Source organism: Dermacentor andersoni, chromosome 7 (genome assembly GCF_023375885.2).
Source record: "Dermacentor andersoni chromosome 7, qqDerAnde1_hic_scaffold, whole genome shotgun sequence".
Classification (NCBI taxonomy): Eukaryota; Metazoa; Arthropoda; class Arachnida; order Ixodida; family Ixodidae; genus Dermacentor; species Dermacentor andersoni.
This window is the reverse complement of record NC_092820.1, coordinates 158797915-158820886: the sequence shown is the minus strand read 5'-3', so window position 1 is coordinate 158820886 and position 22972 is coordinate 158797915. Positions and strand designations below refer to the sequence as shown.

Sequence of the window (22972 nt, the reverse complement as noted above, 5' to 3'; positions counted from 1 at the left end):
AGGGGAGGGGGGATACTGTCGGCGCACCTCTGATTTTCACAGCCGTCCGAGATATCGCTTCGCTATCAGCGGGGCGAGTCCCTGCAGCCGACATTTTCGGCTGCTCGGCACACGCCAGACTGCAGTGCCAGTTGCAAGGCGTCTTCGCCGGCCGCTCCGGCCGACAACTCAAGAGGGGCGGGACTCGTGAGCTAAGGTTGTTGCCGCGAGCAGCAAGGGCCAACGTCTTACAATAATACAGGGTGCGTTGTATACAGCACGTGCGAAACGTGACTCGGTCACAGTACCTTCACGAAAATTGTGAATACAAACAAAAATTATGCAGAGCTCGCGCACTGTGAGAATCAACATTAGGCGAAGCATTTTGCAGGTAGCTGGCTACCTAAGACGGTGAGATGTGTCCGCGCGTAGATTTCTATTCGGGACACTGCGCAGTGCCCACCCGTTACAAGTGGCAGACCAAAATAATAATAATAATAATAATAATAATAATAATAATAATAATAATAATAATAATAATAATAATAATAATAATAATAATAATAATAATCAATGTTAAGCAAGCAATCGTCTGTGTGACGCGATCGGGTTCGTGACGACAACGGCAAGCCAGCGGCACGACGGCGACGATGGCTTGGCGGCGATGATAATACAGCATGGCGACGTCAGCGGTGCCATGATGTATCATTGTATCGTATTTGCACGTGAATAACGCGACCAAGAATATATTGCGAGGAAGGGGGGGGGGTGTCTTCCGTTCTCTCAGACGAAGAAAAAAAAGTATACGATTATAACACGAAGTAATACTGCATAGAAACAGGAAACGACACATAAAAGCGGTTGCCCGCAGGCCCCTGCATTCACCGTCACTGCCAACAGCCGTCGCAAAATAAAGCGAAAGGACAACGTGCTGACGTCTTTGCCACTGTCGGCGAGAACGGCGTCATGCTCCCTGAACCACCCCCACCAAGAAGAAACAGCAATTCAGAAGTGCCCTCGACACGATCGAGCACGGCAAAAAAATGTGCGCGCTGATGCACCCGCGCGATCTTCGAAGACCACTCGCTTGGTGCCCGCATGCACAACAGCGCCGGTCGTTTTGCTCAGCGTTGCAATTAGTATGTCTTAACCTCATTGGTGCAGCACTAACGAAGTTATAAACCAGAAGAAAAAGAAGAAAGAGCGCGAAATGCATAGCGCCAACTCCCAGCTCGCCGTTCTATGGGGCGAGGCGAAGTGGCAGCGGGCACGGAAAGCACATGGCGAACAACTATCAACGTTAAATTATTTACTCCCTTAAAAGTGAACAAGGGTGTAAGTTGTAGATGAATTTACACCTTTTCTGCGTGCAAGTTATTTTAGGTGAAAAAGAAGAAAAAAGGACAAGAAAGAAACGCGTTATGCTTGTATGGTATGGTATGGTATGATGAACTTTATTTAATGTCCTGAAGATCAACCCTTAGGTTGACGCAGGCGGCTCCCACGTCGGGACAGTAAGGTTTAACCTTACCGCCGTATCATGGGCCTTCTGGACGGCCTGTACTTGATCGAAAAGACCTCCACTGTGTAGGACTCGCTGCCACCAGTCTCGCTCCTTGTCACAGTCTGTGAAAGTCACAGGACACTGCCAAAGCATGTGATCCAGAGTAATGATGCCATTACACTTCTCGCAATTGATTGGTATCTCTCTTTCAGGATATATCTTGTTAATAAAGTTTGGACTTGGATAAGTTCCTGTTTGCAAATATCTCAGAGTCACCACTTGAGCTCTATTGAGCTTAGCGTGTGGCACTGGGAATTCCCTTCTGTTGATGTAATAATGCCTCGTGATTTCATTATATGTTAGTAATTGGTCCCTGTTCTCCTCCTGTATATTATTAAGGTCCTGGTCGCGTAGTGCACGGATAGTAAGTCCTCGTGCAGCTGCGTTAGCCATCTCGTTTAAATTCTTCCGAGATGGATCGACAGACCCCATGTGCGCAGGAAACCAGCGGATTTCGATCTCTTGGCTGTCCAACTCACCGATCAGCTGGGCAGCCCTTTTGGTTACAAAGCCATTGGTAAAGTGTCTAATAGCCATCTTAGAGTCACTGTAAATCTTCGTCCACTTATTATTCCTTAAAGCCAATGCTATCGCTACTTGTTCCGCGACTGTCGTGTCTTTAGTCATGATTGTAATAGCATCCCGAGTGAGACCATCTGCATTGTGTGACGAACCTAAATATAACGCGAGGCGCGTTCTGAGGCCAGACATTTCGAAAGCCACATTGCGTTATGTCGGTGCAGATACTTCATTCGACGAAGAAACGTGACAGCTTGCTTCAGCACGTCTATAGGCCGATCCCAAAACACTGCGCAGTGTGGCATAGCGCCTCCAAGCACCAGCTGCCACTGCGAAGGATAACGCAAACTGACGTGCTCTCGCTTTTTGTGGCCGACTTGTTGCTATGCGGCGTAGGTGGACAACCGCCGTAAGAGAAGGCTTTAGATCATACGAAGCGGAGAGCATACAAGCGGAGAAATTTGATTAATGAATTTACTGCCGACTTGAATTTGCTAAAGCGGTCAGAAGGGTTTTTCAAAAGTCTTAATGACAAATTAACAGTATATCCTAAAGCGCGGTGGGCAACAGATAATTTGGGTCCACCATAGATATAGTATTAGGCGCAGTTTACAAAACTGTGGTACAATTTTTCATTGCTGAGTTATAAAGTAGTAAACTTGATATAGTCTCGTTCTTGAAACGTTGTAATGCTCAACAAATTTTTTGTTCAAATATCAATGGCACAAAGAATCTGCATCCTCCGATCGCCATATTTTAACCTTACCTTTCAACTGCAACAGACTTTATCAAATTCGGTGCAGCGGTCGCTGAGGAAAACGAGTTATCCGTTCTCACGTATTTAGAGGGGAGCCCCCCGAGATATAGCTTCCTGATGAGGTTGACACGTACGCGCTGCGATACTTCGTTCTTGCGTCTTGGCGACCACTACTTCTACAGAACACTGTTCAGTGAGTAGCAGTGTATGACCATTGTGCGGAGCCATCCCGCCTTGTCCCGAACCCGATATCCCCCAAAGATTGAAAGTGAAAGTGAAACTGAAACATTATTTTTTAAGAACATCAGAAATATATGTACAAGAACATTTAGACCGATAGCCTAAAACGGCTAGTGGCCAGTCCAGTGCAATATACAACAAATTTGAACAGGTCAGCTAGAGAATGAAAAAGAAAAAGAAACACTAAGAAACACATACATTCACACATATATATATATATATATATATATATATATATATATATATATATATATATATATATATATATATATATATATATATATATATATATATATATGTATGTATAAGTATGCCTATACGCCAGCGGCGTAAGTAACATATTTAGTGAGCATAAATCTCAGCCCATGTCTGTTAACAGACTCACAAGTTCACAGGTCTTGCATAGGACGATTACAAGGACGACGCAGCTTTCGTTTCTTTCTTTCTTTTTTTGATGTGTTAGCATTAGGAGAGCCAAAGTGCATGAAAAGCGTGCGTGTGTGTATATAAATCGAGGGGCTCAATTTTTTTTTATTGTTGTTAATCATGACCATATGAAGCCAACAGACGTGGAGTGAAGGAATGCACCGGGGAAATTAGCTGTGGTTGAAAATGACATGTAGAGAATAATGAAGAAGAAGGAAATGAAAGTGGCGAGTTATCCTTTCTTCCACTTTAATTCAATTTTTTCTTTATACATTTCAATTTCAACCACAGCTAATTTCCCCGATGCTTTGCTTGGCTTCGTGTCTGTTGGGTATATATATATATATATATATATATATATACGGTTGGAACTCGACTCCGGACCACCTACAACCTACTCTGGACCCCCGTCAGTTGCACTGAGAAGGGCAAGACGTGAGTGAAGTGAGCTCCTGAACAACGCTTGACTCAGTTCGCGAATGCTAACACGCTAATGCTAAATTTAACATTGCATGCTAACAATGCTAGCATGTGATGCCTAACGCCTTTCTATCTCTCGCGTTCACGGCTGAATCGCCACTGCACATCTTATAATAAATTCGCGTGGAGTTCCTGCGTGGCTTCGTGTTTATCTCATGTGGACGAAAATATTTCCCTTCAACAAAATCGGTCTGTGATTTCCGCGTTCTATTCCCGCGTCCGCAGTCTAATACGGTGACTGGCGCGCACGTAAACGACCTCGAATTTTCTTTTTCAAGCACATTGTTACTGTACGACGCGACGTACGAAGGAGGTGGAAAGGGCGAGGAGAAATGATGTTGCTGCAGGCGGACCGAACTATTGTAAAAAGTCCCCGGCAACTGTTCCGCCTGTACTCCACATATTAACCGTAATATTCGGCACGAAACTCTTCGCAGTCAAGCTGACAGCACAAGGTATCCAAAAACAAAGTGACACGCAGCCAAGTGGGCTGCGCGTTTTCTCTAACCAAGCTAGTTGCCGTGAGAAAAAGTATGCACGCCTGTGGGACCGGAATGCTAGACCGCAAAGCCGACTTTTCCTTTTTTTTTTCTCCTAAAGTGTTACATTAAAGTTTTGCTTCCATCCATCCATCCTAAAGTGTTAGAAACGTTCCGTCAAAAAAAAAAATCACATTCCATTCAAATAATACTACACTTGAATGAATTTCACAGTGAAAGCCACGGAAATCACTCATAGATGGAGCATGAAGCTCAACGTTAACTATTGTCGACGCTTGACAGTTACACTCTTATCCAGCCACACTAATTCCTTTCACGCATAATCTGAACGACGCGCTTTCGATTGTACCCAATTATAGTACCTTGGTGTCCATATTACCCACAGTTTTTCTTGGAACGCACATGTGTGGATTACTAAGAATGCTAATTCCTTGCTTCGTATTCTACACGGTAATTTCTCTTCTGCCGCCATTAACGCCAAGTTTGATCTTAATAAAGCACATTCAGAACATCTGGTTTCAACACGAAGCTCCTGCGCATAGTAGTTAGTAGTCAACCTCGAGCGCGGCTCCGCAAGCTTTTTCCTGGACGGTGGATTGGGAGCTGTACCCTGGCCTGCAAGGTCGCCAGATATGACACCGCTGGACTTCTTGTGGACCTACGTGAAAGATTTGCGTGTATAGCAGCGAAACTACCACACCGGACGCTTTAGAGGCAAAAATAAGCAGAGTCTGCCGCGAGATTCCAACGTCATTGGTCAAAGCTGCAACAGCACGAGCGTTGGAAAGAAGCGAGTACTGTACTGCTTCAGACGGTGACCTGTTTGAGCACGTGCTATGAGTGGCAGTGGAAAATAACCCCTCGAAACTGGTGTGAAACGTGACTGTTTAACGCACCTTTATGATGTCACCCTATCCTTGCATCAAAAAAGCTTGCGACAACGATATAACTAGGTGAAAAATTGCTTTGTTTTGATTCTTTTCCGGAGTTCAAGAGACAGAAAGGGTAAATGGCTAAACCAGTTGCACCTTTGGATGTTTCTTTATGGGCTGCTGAGACGCCTTACTTGCTTTTGGTTTATTTTTTATTGAAATAGACTCCTCAGTAGCTCTTCCCTCTTCTTCCTAGAGCTGGCTTCCTTATTTTTTCGTCCTCTTTTGAGCACTTTTTTTTAAAACATTGGTTGAATTTCTTTTGTAGCTTTGTTTCATGGTACGCTAAGGTTAAAGCCATCCCGAATGCCTCATGATCGAGCACAACATTCTTGCGTTCGCAGATGCTGACGCTTATCGTACCACGCTAGTTAGGTCCCGAAACCTCTCGAGCCATTCTACATGACGAAGCCTTCTACGATGTGGCGATAAACGAATGCAGCCGTATATCTTTCAAAGGTTGCTTGGAAGTCGCTTGAGTAGCGGCGCGCGAACGCGCACCTATTGCAGATTTCGCATATTTCGCGGGCTTTTTTTTTTTTTTCTTGAAGAAAGCAACCAGACACACTTAAGCACGAAATAAACGTTTAATTCGGAGGTTATTCAATGTGTCCGACAACTTTGTCATTGACATGTTTGGGATTCAAGGAATAGTTATGAAGTTCAGTAATTAAAATCGATTAACTAATTAATACTTAGTGATAAGAAATAGTGGTCGTAAGTAAACAAGACTGCCGCTACTATGTAGTCGGTACGATTTCTCTAGAGCTCTTGGATTTTTTTTTTTAAATCTTGGTCCAACCTAACTGGGACACCCAGTATACAGCGAAGCTTTGTGTGAGTGCGCAAAGTGTCTAAACAGAGTTTTCGTTTGTGAAACCGAACAATAAACTGTTCGAATACACACGCACAAATAGGGTAACTAAAGGAAACGAAAGTCAGACGTCGAACAACACTTAACGCCACCTGCTGTAACAGGGCGCCGACTGAGAAAGAAGCAGACAAACACTCCTTTGAGCACGCGCTCTCACTTAGGCTTGGTACCGTGTTGACTGCCGAGAACTCAGACTAAACGCCAGCATAGACTAAAGGCCGGCTGTCGTTCTAAAGCGAAAATTCCACTTGTCGAAACGTTGGCTCCTGCTTTCACCTTGTTCTCGTTTCGCTCATCGTCTTGAATGTCCATCTCCCGCCTTCCCCGCGTTTTCCCTGGATGGCTGTAAAAGGGCCTATGAATGAATGAATGAATGAATGAATGAATGAATGAATGAATGAATGAATGAATGAATTAATTAATTAATTAATTAATTAATTAATGTGTGCTGTTTGGTGGCGCAAGGGCCAAGTATGGCCAAAGAGCGCCATGCCAGCGTCAGTGATCTCGCAGTGGAATGATGCGTTCGATGAAGTTGACGTGACGGGGATGTAAAGGGGCCTAAAATAGCTGCTATAAAGTGCGTAAAATCTACGTGTAATAACATTATGGCGATGGCTATTCTCATCCGTCCGGCACGTCAAAACATGGCGTATAGCTATAACGAAGCATTTAGAAAGTGTCGTCCGAGTAGAGCGAGATATGGAAACAGGCCTCACAAAGTACGAGTTACAAAGACGGGAAGACGGCTGGACGGATACTGACATAGTGGCCATGCACATACTGCGCGTCGCAAGTCGCGCATCCTGCAATGGTTAAACGATTGAATGAACTTGACCTTCGGCTCTGCTCCGACAGCGAGCGTTCGTGCGACGCCGGCTCCTGCCCGAGTTTTAGGAGCTCCGAATGGAGGAACACTGCTCAAACCATAGCGCGTTTTCTCTCTGCGTGCGTCTTGGCACCTTCGGAGTTTGTGGATGTATGGTTGCTTGTATGGCTCCGCGCACATCGTGGGGCCGCTCAGCGAGTTCTGCATCCCTCTTCACACTTCATACGGGATTGCTTCTTCCACTTGTGCACTGCTTTGACTTACACACGCACACGGAGCGCCCGCAGTAGCATGCGGAATACGAGTGTGCCTTGCATCTTTAAAACCGACGTCCCGCACGCTGTATTATTCTAGAAGCCAGCCTACACCCGCCGTGGTTGCTCAGTGGCTAGGGTGTTGGGCTGCTGAGCACGAGGTCGCGGAATCGAATCCCGGCCACGGCGGCCGCATTTCGATGGGGGCGAAATGCGAAAACACCCGTGTACTTAGACTTAGGTGCACGTTAATGAACCACAGGTGGTCAAAATTTCCGGAGTCTTCCACTACGGCGTGCCTCATAATCAGAAAGTGGTTTTGGCACGTAAAACCCCATAATTTATTAATTTATTTAAGCCAGTCTACATTGCTTACTTGTTTCAACGCAACCCACAGCAATCGCATCCAGTGGAAGCTAGCATTATACTGATAATGTTACAGTACCAAGTGAGATAGCAGGGAACCCGGTCGAGTCAAGCACACTTCTTTCAGCTGAGTACCCCTAATGAGGCCTTCCATATTGAACTTTGACTTCTGTGAATATACAGATACGTGCGAATGGCATTGGCAGTGAGTGATCTATCAGTGATATGAGTGCATTCCAGTAGGCATTCAATCATTTAAAGTTGACTTAAATGACGATATTCAACGTCTAGAAACAACAAAAGGAACGGGGTGCCATAGTGTAAGGCTCTGGAATAATTTCGATAGTCTGGAGTTCTTGTATCTTGCCACACAACAATAAGCGTCATCCGTCTTGCCCGCATTTCCTGTCGAGAATGCTACGTCACGCGGATAACGCGCATGCCGTTCATCACTGGGAAGCACCGGGCTCGCAGCGTTAAAGATAGGAAATGCGGGCAAGACAGATGACGATTATTGTTTGGGGACAAAATACGACTCAAAGGGTTGTAAACCTTTTCGTTAGAGTGTAGTGCGTGCGTCACTGCACACGTCACGTCACTGCCTCCGTCACTGTCGCCCGCGTGCCACTTGCTCTTCGGATTTCATCGGTTCTGTGCCTACTGCGATGCATTCCAGACGGCAAATAATGAGCGTACAAAATAAAGTGGGACTAGCGCGTACGTCATTGCACACGTCACGTCGCTTCCTTCCACGCATGACTTGCCGTTCGGATTTTATCGGTGCCGTGTCTACAGAGATCCCCTCCGAAGCGTCTACCGCAGCGGCAGCTGTGAAACGTGGATGCCCACCGCAGCACGCCTCAGAAGACGAAGCAAGGAAACACAAAGAAAGACGACATAATCACGACAGGCCTACCATTAGGCATAAAATGAAATTAATCGTTCTGCAGCAAAATGGTTCGAATGCATCCAGCCTGTGGCCAACGTATATACGCAAGCAAACACGCACCGATTCAGCAGAAAGAATTTTAATGCATGTCGAAAACATCAATAGAAAACATTTCCGATAAGCGATTACAAGGCTTTCGTATTCCCACACCTGAGCAGTCTTAAGTGTCCCTGCTGATTTTTTTTTTTTAGACAATCTTTTAAGGCCGCAGCTTGCACTTGCAGCGCGACTCGAGTCTGGAGCTGGGGCACATTTCCTGGGCGTGGAAAACTTACCGCCTGCGCGCTGCGTGCCACGAGAACGCTGCTGACGTTCCCGAGGTCCACATGCCTCACTGAAGCCTTGTAAGCAGCGTTATCTTGTATGCGTGTGTTCACGCATGTGTGTTATGTGCTGCTTGCGTCATCACTGTGTATACCATATGCATCACCCAGCACCTCGAGTAGCGTGTGAGGCGATCAACCATATTAACGTTTCCTGCTTATCATCAAATGTCTGTATCTCTCTCTCTCTTTATGAGCCTTTCTTTTATTTTTATTTTTGTTCTGGCGCTGTCTGAATGTGGATACCACCGGAAAACTGGCCCGTGACTCCGTTCTTAGTAGAGTAACACCCCAGCCTCTAGGCCACATCGTTCTCCTTCATTTCCAGAGGCACAACAAGCACGTCCAGATATACGCGTGAGAAAGCGGCAGCGATTTGCGAAATCGTTTTTTTCTTTAGTCAAACACTATTGCTTACTGCAGCTGCTTCTTTCAAGGATCGTCGTCCGCGGTGGAGATGCAGAAAAGGCGACAGGACTGCACCAGCTTCGCGACAGCCACAAAGGAAACTACCGATAGCCGGATCATTGTTGGACTGTGAAAGATCGCTTAATTGATAGTCTCCACCATGCCCGCTCGACAACTGCGGCAACGTCACAGGACCCTGTCCCAGAGTACAAGTGGACATAAATGTACCGTTCTGGCTTGAGGAGGAAAATGGGCAGTACACACACACACGCGCGCACACACACACACACACACACACACACACACACACACACACACACACACACACACACACACACACACACACACACACACACACACACACACACACACACACACACACACACACCTATATATGTCGTGACCGTATGATTCCAACAGAAAAATGAAGCCAGCGCCCCCTGGCAACGCTCCTCATCACTCCAGTTTTGTGAGTCGCCTAGCAGTGAGACGCGTTATGAGACACCTGCATGCAGGGCGCTGTCTATGCAGCACGGCAACAGTTAATCGCCTCGTATGGTGCGTTGCCGAGCTCGGGCGCTACAGTAAACCTTTCCGTCGTTTTCCGTGCTTGGCCCTTCGGTACAAACTGCCAATTTTTATTTGGAGCCGACAAACCACACACTTATTAAAGACCACGATTTGAGCATTCTCCCCGTTTCTTCAAAAGTGTTGTTTAAAATGAGATTCACTTGAAAGTGGCTTGTTTGCTGCTTGTTTCTTCTTCTTTTTTTCTTTTAGTCATAGTCTATGCGCTGTTTATTCTTTCTCTCTCGTGAAAAGTGTTCGGCTATAGGCAAAGGTGAACGGGATCCGTATAAGAAGAATGAAGTAAATAAAATTGAAAAAAATACAGAGGCGTGCATCAAGGTTTATTATGTCAAAGTATAGATACACGGATTCTGTGACTGAGATGCTCATTTAACTAAACTTGCCCGAGCTTTCATTGCGGCGAAAAGTGGCTAGACTAAAATTTATTTATTTAATGAAACATAACCACTTCAATTTCGACACTCAAAGGTACTTACAAAAGAGTACGTCACGGATATCATGGTCGGTTAGATCTAGCCCCGAGGGCCAATGTATGCCCATACGAGCAAAGGTTGACTCATTTAAGTACTCCCTCTTTCCTAAAACGATTGAAGGTTGGAATGCGCTACCGCATAGCATAACGGAAATTGATTCTCTAGAACAGTTTGAAAAATCTGTACTGGCCTATTATTCTTCCGGGTAACCATCCTCTCACATTATTAGCTTTTTTTTGTGCAATGATAAGCAGCATGTGCAACATGATACGATTCAAATGATCCTACGGGATACTGAAGTTTCTCTTTGTGATGTTGAAAACATTATTTTGTATGGTACAGTCGTTGCTTGTAATGTTCGGTGCCTGTTATACAATGCTTACATTCTTGTGTAAAATTGGCACACCTAAGCAGTTGTATTTTCTGGATTGATTTGTGTAGCGCTCGTGTTTGTAGCGATCTTTGAAGCCTATTTTACGATTACTCCACCCTGTATCGGCCTTTGGGCTAACAGTATCAATCAATCAATCAATGAATCAATCAATCAATCAATACACAAAAGTGCTTGTCTTCAATTAACAGTGTACGTGAGTGCGTGTGTGTATGCATGCGCTCCTGCGAGCTTGTGGTGTCAACTGAGTATGGGTCACCAGCCTTCATTTCGGTGGATTTCGAAACTATGCGCTGCTCGCAGTCACGGTGTGGCATGAACACATAGACGCCGGGCGACATTCGCGACAGCGATCGACAAATCGACATTTTTGTCGCTGCGTATACCTTGTTGTCGTGCTTTCTGGAATGTTCGTTTAGGTAGCACTCGCTTTTGATCGGAATTGACGTGGCGACGAGAGAGTGGAATACGTACTACGCCTTCGTCACAGCTACTATAAGGACGTCTTAAGAGGACGTTTTGGCTCGGGTGCTCCTGTCTGAATGCGCGTAAAATGAGAACTCGTTTTTCTCGGGAACCGCTGCACCAAGTTTGGCGAGGTTTCTTGCATTTAAAAGAAAAACATGAAATCTAGTGACTGTTGGTTTCGAATTTTTGATTTAGGTCGTCAATTTTTTTTTATTAAAAATTGGCAAGAATGGAAAATTTTCAGAAAGCGACACTATCAAGTTTAAAATTCTGGCACTCAGGAATGAAAAGATGATGTCACAATTTTGTGCATTGCATCTGATAGGACATCTAAAGCGGGCAAAATTGATATGTTACACGTGAATCTGGAAAAAATATATTATGTAATATGGAAATACAACTTTTGCAGAATGATTGTACACAACGTAACAAATTCAAGTAAAATATATATTGGCATATACAATTTGTCCGATTTGAATGATCTAATCGATGCAGTTTACAGAACCGCGATACCTGTCCTTGATAGAGAGCTATTAATTTCTAAACTTTGTGCTTCTATGTTGTTTCAAACGTTCAAATTTTTGAAAATTCTTTTAATCAATTCAGGCCCTAAATCAAAATTCCACTTCCAACAGTCACTCGAATTTAACTCTCCCTTTCAAATGCAAAAAAGTTCATTAAAATCGGTCCAGAGGCCATCTCAGAAAAGCGCTTCTGCGTTTTACATGTATTTGAATAGGCCACATCGGAGTTGGGGCCCGAGCTGAAGCTTCCCCCTTCCGAAGTAAAATTCCGCGCACATTTGCATGCGTGGAGAGCACGTCCTCAACGCGAGCTCGTTCGTACGCATGCATTATTTACATCGTTAGCAGTGCGGCGAACTCGCTGCCGGTCATGAGCTGCACGTTTCACCTGCGTACAGCTTTTCTCCTGCCACGAGCCTCTTCGATCTCTACATTGTCTCGGCGACAGGCCTGATCGATAGGTACCGATAACCTAAGCCACCAGGAACAACAGCTAAGGTCAGAGCTCTACGGTTCGTGCGGTTCACACGCGATCCCTCGTTTCAGTTTTCAAACGCCCAGTTCGTGCCGTGAACATTTTTCAAGAACATGACGAGTGGCATAAACGTGTGCGGTATGAAAGAGGGCGCACCACCTTTTCGCACCATCCAGCCCAGTTAACAGCAAACTCTTGCAGCGTCTGTCCTTTTTACTTCGTCCTGTCTGAAGGGCTGTTCGATAACCTTCTAAGAATCTTCCAACCAACCCGATTCAGTACACTCTTGTGGAACGAAAGCGTTTTCACCTCTCCTTTTCTATTCGAGGCTCGCCGGTCGGCTGGTATATACGTATGATACGTGCTACATGGCCGATAAGAAAGTCGGTACGGACTTCCTGCAGAATCTAGGCATCTGCTATTTTAGTGCGCGTCCCCACAGGATGCGTGACATCTCGAAACTCGCGTGTACTCCAGCCTCTTATTCCGACATGGTGCTCATCACGAAACGTATAAATCTGGATTGGTTTCAATCCCCACAGCCGTCTTTCAAGTGAGCTCGCACGGTGACTCTAGTAGTCATTACACGAGAGAGAGAGAGAGAGAGAGAGAGAGAGAGATTAGACGCGGAAGGCAGGGAGGTTAGTGAAACATAATGCAATCACCTTGCAGAAAATTTACTACTCAACGCAAACCGCTGCATGTACTCCGTTCTGCGACGCCTTTCACTTAATAATGACGGCATATTTCATGGCGTAAAAGTGCGAGACGTATTGCTACATAAAATTACTGCTCCAATAAGCGTAGTTATCGCTTATATGTTCGGGCTGAAACAAATGTTCGGCAATATTGAACAGTATAAGTTCCCAAATGGAACACCGGTCGAATAGCAAAGAATATTTGAGTTGCGTTCAAAATATCGAATATCGATCCGCAGGCCCAATAAGAGATCGTGACACGCAGATATTTACGTCTCAGCTTAGGAAGTCACACCAGCGCTGCGAACGTGTAACAATGCGAAAATATATGCTTTCGTTGCACTCATACCCTCAGTATTTTTTTATGTACTTGATTTCATGCACCAATTTGATCACCGGGTGGCAATAACGGAAATCGTGTCTTGTGACAATGAAAGCGCATTTTGCAAAAAATTTGCTTGTACACTGCACGCACTCATCCGCGAACACCTTGGTAGAAACACCATTTGGAACATCATTTAACGGACGGTTGATTTAAGTAAAAAAAAAAAAAAAAAGTCGCCTCAGCCTGCAACCCAATGGTACACAAGAAGACACATAAAGTGCAAATGTTGACTATTCATTAGCTGTCGCCAGTCTTTACATGCTGCTGATTTTGAGGGAGATACGTTTTAACCCCTTCTATGATCCGATGCGGTACACCTACAGCTCTTAATTCAATCTCTTGTCATGCAGAACTCTGCCGAACGCCTTTCAGAAATCCGGCAATAACAAATTAATTTGTCCCGACAAGTCAAGAACATAATAGAGGGCATCAACCAAGTTGGGTAACACTTGAAGACCTTCCCTAAAGTCACGCTGATAGTGAACCAAAACATTGCGTTCGCACAGATATAAATGCTAAAGATTTGAACAACATACGTGTCCTAGCATTTTACATGCTGGGAATTTAAATAAGGCTCTCATTTGACGGGGATATTAGGGCTGCCGCTTATGCACAAGTGTTCACGGCGTAATTTTATCCACACAACCGATAACGTCCTATATGGTGGCCCATGAGAAACTAAAGTTTGTCGGCAATTCGGATATAAATACAAAAAAGAAAACGGTTTTGTCACCGTATGAGGTGCAGCAGATGATTTATCATTTAGTTTAATTTACATTGCTTTAAAATTTCTCTGTAGATCATAAGTTTATGATTTGGAAGCCTGAGACAAATTATAAGAACCGTAGTAATCCGTTTTTGAATAGACGTTCTGCAAATATTGTTCAAACACTGTTGGGATGCGGAAATAATCGATAATGTCAAGGTGCTTATTGACAGGGTACGCAAGGAGAGAGACATCGAACTCGGCGCGGTATTCAAAAACCTGCGAGCAGTCCGAACCGGCCCCGTGCCTAAAGCGCTGGTGATGCGCCGGGCTAACCGTCGCTTCTTCTTCGTTACAATAATATGGGTTGATTATGTTACTTACGATGCTCGTAATTTTTGTACTCCGCTTGAGTAATATGCGCCCGTTCACCAGATATTAGAAACTGCCCGAGAAGTGTCTCAGAAAAAAAAAAGCCCAATTCTAATTTCTCGACTTAAGAAGTACGAAATTTACCAGTTGCGCGAACCTATACAGGGGCCTCCTTTTCGATGCTGCTTGCTCAGTCTAGTCAGCTCTTAGTTGAAATATAACGTATATGCTAATCAAGCGGTTTGGGCTTTCGATATTGACCTTTCTTTCAGGAACGAAATTGTAGACGATGTAGCAGTATAGAACCATAAGTCGGCAAGATCAGAGTGCACTCGCTCATTAATATAGCTTTTTTTTTTTCTTTTCAAGATACGCACTCACTCGACCTCCAATGCCCGCTCGCTCATCGGCACTCACTCACGCTCACACCGTAACGCCTGCACACTGGCATTCCCTTGCGTTCGCATTCCCGTCGATCGCAGTTGCCGACAGTCACTCATGTTCACGCTCATACACCCACGCGAGCACTCACTCCCGTCCGTACACTCAGGTCGCACCCATGTCGGCTCATGTGCTTACAGACTCGCAGGCATCGTGTCGACTCTTCATGCGGGGAACGCTATACCGCGCAGCGCCCAAAGAATACTCGGCTCGCGACTGGACCTGGACCATGGCATCACGTGGTGCCCCGCGCACAACGGACTCGGCGGGAACGAAATGGCAGACCACGTAGCTCGAGGAAGCAACGACCGAGCAGCGGCCAGGACCCTATAGAGGAACCACCGTCCGCAGTGCGCGGCATATTAGAGAATCAGAGCAGGGTGAGGCGGACCTATACAGCCCTCCGCACTCCAAACTAAGTAGAAGACAAGCCCAAGACTGGCGTCGCATACAAACCAATTCGTACCCACACCTAAACCTCTGACACAAGAAGCACCCGACGTATTACGCGGACACCACCTGCCCGTGGTGCGGCGCAACACCCACACTGGCCTACATAACGTGGTAATGTACGGCTCGGCCAAGCAACGTCAACTCACCTTTTCTAAGCGTCACGGACTTCGCACGGCAGTGGGAGGGCACTACTCGCAAGCGAGCATCAGGGGAGCCTATTGGCCCTCCTGGACCAAGCTCAGCGAGCCGCAAGAGCCAGTGGAGCCCTGGGCTGAGGGCCCCACCCAGACCTGCCATAACTCCGATTAACTGATCAATAAAGTTCTCTCTCTCTCTCTCTGTACTCACACTCACGAATCACGACCGTGAAACGAGTGCGAGTGAGATACATATGAACGAGTGTGTTTACTCACGGATATGACGACCTACGAATTCAAGAATGTGTAGTATTCGTTTTGAAGAATCACAAACTCACACGGTTTGGGCAGAAAACTCACGGTCTCTCCATTCGCGCTGGCGCGTTGGCTGTACTCGACGGCCGCCATTCGTTCTAACGAGGAGGACGCCGCTTCGGGCGCTTTATTAGCCGCGAGACGCCCTGGCAAGCAATGCGCCCGTCGTCGTCAAAGGCAGGTTCGGCGCCCGCGTGCTTGCTACGTCACTAACCAGAAAAGTAAACGGATCCTGCCAGGCGCACCTGACGGTTAGCGGTAGAGGTAGAAGATCAATTAAGGGAGCACGAGACATCCACCCAGTCGTGGCAAGTGCTACAAAGAAAACCCGTACGGGTTCCTCGAGAAAAGAAAAAAGCCTCGCAGTTGAAGAAAAAAATCCTCCTGGTCCAGGACTCGAGCCCGGGGCCACCGCCTTCCCGGGGCAGCCGCTCTACCATCAGAGCTAACCAGGCGGCTAGCAGACGACAGCGCGAAGTCGAATTTGTCAACAACTCGAAGCAAAGGCAAGAAGAGCTTGACGTAAACGTTCTGCGGAAACCCGCAAGGTGGAGAGGAGTAATTAAGGGAAAATGAGACATCCACCCAATCGTAGTAATTGCTACAAAGGAAGCCCATACTCATACCGTATCATTTTCCCTTAATTAATTACCTATCTCCACCTTGCGGGTATTCGTATTAGAAATTGCCAATATTCGCACACTCCTACTACTTTCGACTAACCAAGTCAACGTCAGGGACTTAAATATTGCTGGCGGTTTGACAAGACTCCGAACAATACGCACTTTGTATTGTTCGCGCAGAATTGTCCGCGTTTTGAAAGCTTCGCACGTGATAAATGGGGAACAGTGCACACACACAGGTTTGCTGGAGTTTCCATCAGGCACGCATTTAAAGTTTGTGTTTAGAGAGAGATAAAGAGAAAGCAAGGACAGGAAAGGCAGGGAGGTCAACCAGAAGAGCACCCGGTTTGCTAAACTACACTGGGGGTGGGGGAAAGGGGAATATAAAGAGGAAAGAAGGGAGAGAGCAGGTCCACATATAAAGTATATCCTGCGAGATGCTGACCACGTCTCGACAACAGCGACGCCGCTTCATTTAGGGAGGAAAGCGGAAGCTTAACGAAAGAATTACACAACGTGCGAGCCGTCCGCCTTTCTCAGGAACGCGCAGCCCTCTCTCCTGGTTTACTGATTGATCACGTGTTGGTCAGAGCATGATGCAGCGTTAAACACGAATCGCTACGTTTAATACTATTCTGTACGTATACCTCTGCCAACAATGCTTCCTCTTCCACTCGCAAAACGTCGCGTTAGCCTGCTCTATTTATCGATGCATCCACGTCAAGTACCACGACGCCACGTGAAATTGGATTTACATTTAAACAGATGGTCTAAACACTCACGTAACTTGGCAATAGAATGCAATTGCTCGCGTTATGTGCATCTTCGCAACGCAGTTATTTTAAACGATTCGAGAAAATCTCGCTTCATGTATACTACAGTTGCCCTAGAATTGACCTGCGGAATTAAGTTCGCCCTGGAGCACCTGATGTTCATTATAAGCCCTGCAATTCAACGCAACACGCTAAAAAGCGTGCTGTTCAAATACAAATAATTTGTTAATAGAAGTTTGCACGACAAAAATCTAACGAGGCGTTTCATGAAAATTTTAAAAAAGACAGCTTTTCTGATCGCAGAATAGAACGAATGTCCACATTTCTGAGTAGGAAAAGTATGGTGTCAGTCGAGGCCATTCCTGCTGTATTGTGACCTTTCTTTCCTCATTTCGCTGATTAGTTAAGCTGTTGCCGTACTTACTTACTGTCCGTCTATCTACTTGATACAAAATGCCGCTACAACGCACCTAAATAGTATAAAACACACCTTCCTTAAAATACGTATGTGAACTGGACGAATGCGCTCACGGACTCAAAAAGTCAGCGTTACATCGATTACGTCGTGGCCTGCTGCACCACAAGTTTGCGAAGCAATCTCTGGCGCTGATTGAAAACATCAGGGCCAGGCGTTTCAATGTGAAATTCCGTCTCAGATTGGAATTGAAGGAAATGAGATACCTGATGCACTTACGCGCTGTTATGTGCCCCAAAACTGAGATCTCCGAAGAACCAGCAGCACACAAAGGTCGCCATCCGCGATCATTTTCGGGCGCTCCACAATGCTCTACATCAACAATGTGTAGTCAGTGATCTACTCGCCAGGAGGCTACTCTCCTATGTCGAGTTAGAACTGGCTTTTCCACTTCTAACAAAATCACGGTTACAACACAGGCGGAGTTAAGAGGAAGTTTTAGGTAGGAGCAAACTCCGATGCCGCCTATTCAAATACATGTAAAACGCAGAAACAGTTCTAAGAAACGATCGCTAGACAAATTTGAATGAGATTTGTTGCGTTTGAGAGAAAAAGTCAAATCCTAGTCACTGTTGCAAACAGAATTTCAGGTAATGCTACACTATTGCCCTGGTTCACATTTGGAAAAACTACCTGTGCATATCACTCTATCCGTCAGTATAAACTTCTTTTTATGTCTGTGCCTCATTTAAAAGAATTTGTAACTGTGGACAAACCTTGTTTTACTGTAACGGCTGCCGCAAAACATTTGAGGGAATGTCTATAAAAGTATTCGGTTGTTCTTGTCAAGATGTCAGTTAGCCTACTTTTACGGTACATATACATTGGCGGGGCCCACTGAAATACTTCTAGAAACTCACGGCTACAAGATGCCTTGATCAAGACTAGCTGCAGACTTATCCGTTCAAGACGTGTTTTAGACATAAAATAGGCTGCTTCCGTGTTTTGTGGGAGCGCTTGCGACAAAAATAATTTCTTCTTTCCCATATATTCATATAGGAGCCCTCCGAGCTAAAGCTTCCTCCTAATACCGCACGATTCACAACCACGCTTTGTGCCTCACGTGGTGAGGTGGGTGATGTTGAACGCTACGCCTGGTTGCGCCGGCACTTTGAAGGGAAAAGAAAGGCGTTACTTCGCGGTCTACCATCCCACACGCGGGCTCTCAAAACGTTCCCAGAAGGCCCCAGGGGAGTAATCAGGAAAGGAGTTTAGCTGACGAAAGCTATTTGACAAGCGTTCGGCGAAACACCAGCATATAGTACGCGATGCCCAAGCGGAACCATTGCCACCCGCCGTGGTTGCTCATCGGTGGCTTTGGAGTTGCGCTGCTAAGCACGAGGTCGCGAGAACAAATCCCGGCCGCGGCGGCCGCATGTAGACGGAGACGGGGGCGAAATGCAAAAAAGCCCGTGCATTGGGTGCATGTTCAAGAAGGGCAGGTGGTCGAAATTATTCCGGAGCTCCCCCCTCCCCTCCCGTACGGAGTGCCTATCGTGGCTTTGGCACGTGAAAACCCAGAATTTAATTATTTCAAAACGACTACCGAGCTGCCAACAAGAGCAGTCCCGCGTAAATCAAGAGATTGGAAGACGGACTTAACAGCGGCACGTCATTCTCTGCCGCCGTACCTTTAAAACACTTTACGGTGTTTCTGCCAACTTGGATCCCGATCTCTTCGTCTTCTTGTGAACGGCACCGCGATCGCCTTGCGTTTTTCATGCCAGAGTCGGACGGCTTCGACGTAACATACCTGCTTTAATAGGTTACGACTGTAAAAGTGAGCATATGTATACAGTATACGTATCGTAGCTTCAAAGCCCGCCTTATCTGTCCGAGGGCTACATAAGCGCTTTATCATTTATCAGAAATTTTATGGCTGTCTCGCCCACATTCCCCTTGAGCCTTGAGCGCGCCTTGAGAAACGAATCTTACAATGATCATAAGCTGAACGCGCTTCAAGAACGCAGGTGCTCATGTACCGGACATAAAAGCACGGGACACAAATGTTTTGTCGTAAGTCCACATGCAATGAAACGTTACTTGTGACATAGGGATACCCGTCGCGGCGAATACAGGGCGTTGCTTTCGGGATCAACCGTTAAAATTTTTTTTACAGGGAACCTGTATATGGCTAGCCGATTCGTCCGTCAATCCAGTCAGTTTGTCGCCTGTACGCCGAGAACTCCTCCGGCGCATCCCTATGCGCATGCGCGAAACAAAAAAGAGAAAGAGAGGCCCACGATTGGCTGTGCCAGTGGCGACGTAGTTGCTCTCCATCGCAACCGAGCGCGCGCGCAGCAGTTTCTCTCCGGCTTCAAACTGGGCTGGCCACGCGTCATATGTACTCCTGAGGAGCAGGCAGCTTTCGATCAGCAACGCCGCTAGCAGAACCGGGAACAAGCCCGTCTACGCCGCGCCGATGCTGCAGCCCTGGCACAAGAACAGGCTCGTGCAGCCGAGCGCAAGGAGCAACTGCGCACCGAGGATCCGACAGCCTACCAAGCCATCGTTTAATGAACCGTCGGAATTAACCCAGTGATAAACACCGGGGCCGCACGTTTTAGCTTCGCTGGTTAACCATCTCTACGGAGTGCTTGGCCGGTGATATTTTTCACCCTTCGGTGCTTATCTCTTCTCCAAACACTATTCGTGTTCTATCTTGCATGCATTTCTTTTAACACTCTGTGCTCACTACTTTCATGTCAAGAACACTATGTCACGCTGATAACTCGCATGCCTTTAGTGACCCGAAAGTACCGGGCGCACATCGTTAACGAAAGAAAAGGCACGTGAGATACACGACGATTATTGTATGGGGACCAGATAAGCGCCCGAAAGGGGGCAAGGTTTGCTTAGAGTGAATTCCATGCAAGTGAAGCGTCGTCGCACACATTTTGCTCAAACATCAGATTCTCTTGACACTGTCGTCAAAAATATTTTCAAATTAGAATATCCTCACCCCAAGAGGCCCTTTGAATATATAGTAACCTAGAGAAAATTGCATATAGCCCTATAACGTACGAAACGATGATGATTTCTAATGGCATTCCCATTTGAAAGAGGGCGGCGACAATGAGCCTCCTTTAGCCTGTTTGTCCTAAGCAAGTTTTACAACATCTATTACAATCAAGCATTTTGTGCATCTACATGTTGTTTCTCTTCAACAAAACTTCCATACTTATACCATTAAGTTACCCATGCCTGTAACGACCTCGGCACCATCTCCACCCTGCTTTCTTTCTTTCACCAATACTTTTAAGCGTTTCTTCCGTATCTCGCACGCTGAGCAGTTAACGCTTCCATCACCACCTATGGAAGCTGGACGATATCTTGGCACGATGTGAGATCCGCGTTTGCAGCATAAGTGCCCCGGCATTTTTAAGGGACACTAAAGCGCGGGCGGGCCGAGACTCCGAACTCAATTCCCACAGGGTAACGCCATTTTTATCAGAACTGAGGGAAGACGCGAAAGGAAGTGCGAAATTCAAATAATCTGATGTCACCTTTCAGTTAGGGTTTGCTTCGGCTTCGGTATTTCGTTCTGTACCAGCATTCAGATACAGAAACGGATGAAAACAGATTTGTTTTAATGGACGTGGCGGGAAACATTTACAGAACAACATGCATACGCTTTTGCACGTATTTCGAAGCTTCTTTGTAATAATTTTACGCCATGCATTTCGAAAAAAAATGTTTACGGCAAAGAGACAGAACACGTGTCATACGACAATGTGTTGGTTCGCGTTTGCTGACTTCTTTCCTTGAGGGCCAGGGGGTAGGCACTCACGAAACGTCAGATATTTTAGTGATTTTTCTGAACATCATTTGAATAAAAAAGCCTTACAATTCACACGTGTTTAGTAAAAACATTTTTCATCATCCATACCAAGTTTTACTTTAAAATATTGAGAATTTTTAGAATTTTAGGCATTTGTATCTATCCGCTTCTGTACTTCGGTCAAAGAACATTTAAGAAATAACTAATGGCATTTGAGAGTTGAAACTTGTTCTGCCAATATTGTTCACAATGTGGGCGTTTGACTAAACTAAACTAAACAACATTCGCTTTGGAATTTCCTTCAAAATAAATTATTCAATATTGAAATTGCAATATTAGGGTGCAATTCGCCAATAGATGTGTTTAATTAAAAAGGTCTTCTTGAGGTAACCTATTTGTTTTAGTGAATTGGATACATTACAACATTTGAGCCAAATATCCCAGCAAAAGGTTCGTTAGCTGCATAGATATTCCTTTTGTGCGCAAGAACAGTGTTTCCAAGAGAAATCGCGCTAGCTCAATTGTCAAGTTGTGGACCATCGAGCCTAAAATGCATCAGGGACATAATTTGTAGCGTCATTTCATTACCCGGCGTTTATTTGCAATGTATCTTGTGTTATAGTTACCTTTATTTGAGAATTTAAACTACGATTAATAATACTGCCAAACAAGCGCGTTGCCACCAACGGTCAGCAATGTCGTTTTCCGTGAATATCAATAATTCTAAAATGCTAAAATCAATTATATGAAGCCCACATCCTCAATCGTGAGAGCAACAACATTATTGCAAGTTTCTAGCACTTTTGATAAAGCTTGGACTGCGTCAAATCGCTATGAAGTCATGTCAACTTTTTATAAGTAGGATGTAATTTTGGCGCAGCTTTTGAAGCACTTATAATCATGGTTTAAGCATGTCATTTATAGGATGCATTCACCGTGAAATGAAGCATCTTTTGGTAGCAAAAGTGAACAACAATTTTTTTTGAAGGATATTACGTCCGTGCCCCCCTTCCCAAATAATATGTTTGGAAATCAAGGCAACCATATTCAGTACTCTGTCCCAAACATGACCTACCTCCTCCTTGTGTGCAGCCTGTGCTACCATTCGAATAGCGCAGACGGGACTTGATTCCGATTACTTCTCAGTCTGCTCATCGCACTTACATCCCGTCGCCCTCACAGCACTGCGGGGGGCTGGCGAGGCTGATTTCGGCGCTTGGATAACTTCTAAGCTGAATGTTGGAGGATTCAGTCAAGGAAAAAAAAATACGTAAAACTGACGTCACTCGATTCACTACGTTTCAATCCCGCATGACTGCAGCTGAACGTTGTATTGAGCATCCTGCCATTGCAGGGATATAAAACCCGGCCCCCTGAAACCTGCTATGGGCCAAGGAGCTGCTCACTGACCCTCCCCCGCCACAAAAAGAAAGGAAAAACTGACGTAATATTACAACCAACAAAACCATGACTTGACGCGAGTCTCGTTTA

The 22972-nt window shown here is 45.6% G+C and overlaps 1 protein-coding gene across 2 annotated transcripts in view; it reads right to left on the bottom strand.

Moving 5' to 3' along the window:
• LOC126533427 (equilibrative nucleoside transporter 2-like) overlaps nt 1-22972 on the bottom strand; it is a 71429-nt gene that overhangs the window by 32737 nt on the left and 15720 nt on the right. The gene's annotated exons all lie outside the window — the stretch shown is intronic.